Raw genomic sequence first — 1,718 nt, 5'->3', positions numbered from 1 at the left:
TGGTAAGGGGCGTAACATTTCTGTCACACGCTTGAGGTATTCGGCCAATCACAACGCCCTGGATAGCTGGCCAATCAGAGCACACCTCGCTTTTCAGACCGATGAGCTTTGTAAAAAATTGGCACGTTTCAGAAAGGCGGGGCATAGAGGAGCAACAATAATGTACATTATGTGGAAAATAATGTGTTTTTTTAACCTTAAACCGCATAAACACATTGCATTACACCAAATACACAAAATAATGTTCTTTTTAGCAACGTCATATGACCTCTTTAAAACAGGTTTTGATCTTTCATGGTAAACACATATTGATACCACTTGTTCTGTGATTTCAGAAGCGAAAAAAAAACAACTCTACGACACAGGAGAAGTTCCTGATTTAAACATTTCTGAAGGGAGCTGCTGACAGAGATATAGAAAACACAGGTGATCTGAGAAAGCTTATTAAATAACTTTATATGCATATTTCACAACATCTTTCGCCTATATCACCATGCATCTGTAATTTTCTTTTGTGTGTGTTTGCTTGTTAGTTATTTTAAAAGGGCTTTGATGTCCAAACATGAGTAACACTGTAAGAGCATTACTAAATAAGTAAACCTAAAAGTGTACATTCTGTTATTAAATCCTTTTTTGTATATTCTGTAAATTATTATTTTGATTTTCTGGATTTCACCTCTGCTATAGTTTAGAATAAACCTGGCAATGGCACTGTATAATAAATATAGTTGACTCTGACAGATTGTTTATGTTCCTAGATTCTTCCATGCTGATGGCCGTGCACTAGAGTTGGAGCGTATCTCCTGTCGAAACAGTGATGCAGATTCCCATTCTCTATCTCCAAGCTACACACTCGTACACAGTGTCTACACTGGATGCGACAAAGTGACTGTTAAAAATCATTTGAACTTTGTGTCAGTACATCATAAATAGAACGAGGCATCAGTTTACTGTCAGGGATTTGTGTCGCGCCGCATCCAGTGTAAACAGCATCACTGATTATAATAGGTTCTATTGTATTTTGTTGCGCCGTCCGTTGTAGACACGGTGTTAGAACTTATATTAAATATCGTTACATATGATGTATGTATGATGCCATCCATAATTGATAGAACTTTTTTATTTCAGAGACTGAAAATCATCAATAAACCACAAGGTAATTATAACTTATTTCAAGAATAATAAGAATAACAAGAATAAATAAAAATGCATCTGACTTAATATTGCTTATTTTTCAGTGGGTTGAAAGTTCTCATTAAACACATTGCTTTCTTCTCAACTTTGTGCATTTTCAGATGTTGTGCATATTTATGAATCAAAATGTTTAACTTTATAACATCGTAATATTTGTTGTCTTATTTCTATTTTCAGAGTTTAGCGCCAACCCCAATTAAGCAGACCTGAGCAGCTGATCAAGGATCACCAGAAACTTTGCAGAACGCTGGTCCTCCATTCCCAGGACTGGACACCAGTGTTGTAAGTCATCAATCTAGCAGTCATCCTGCCTCTCTGAATTGTCATGTTCAGAATATATTGCAGGAGATATCAACATTGTGTCTCAAAGTCCACTTGCATGCAGCGTTTTGCTCCAACCTAGTGCAGAGCACCTGAACACACTAATCAAGGTTTTCAGTTTTACTAACTATCAAGTCACAAATAGGTGAGTGTGATCAGGTGTGGACTAGGGCTGTGCGATTTGGGGGAAAATATCAAATTGC

General features: G+C 36.8%; 1 long non-coding RNA gene across 1 annotated transcript in view; it reads left to right on the top strand.

Annotated features, from left to right (window-relative positions):
- LOC107574201 (uncharacterized) overlaps positions 1-814 on the top strand; it is a 2,001-nt gene extending 1,187 nt beyond the window's left edge. Inside the window, exons 2-3 of the long non-coding RNA XR_001607639.1 lie at positions 336-426; positions 759-814. This is a non-coding gene — a long non-coding RNA (uncharacterized lncRNA). The remainder of the gene's footprint in view (positions 1-335; positions 427-758) is intronic.
- Positions 815-1,718: the final 904 nt, after the last annotated feature.

The sequence above is a fragment of the Sinocyclocheilus grahami genome, unplaced genomic scaffold (genome assembly GCF_001515645.1).
Source record: "Sinocyclocheilus grahami isolate Dianchi unplaced genomic scaffold, SAMN03320097.WGS_v1.1 scaffold2144.1, whole genome shotgun sequence".
Lineage (NCBI taxonomy): Eukaryota > Metazoa > Chordata > Actinopteri > Cypriniformes > Cyprinidae > Sinocyclocheilus > Sinocyclocheilus grahami.
Note: the sequence above shows the minus strand (reverse complement) of the source record. Positions and strands in the feature narration are given on the sequence as shown.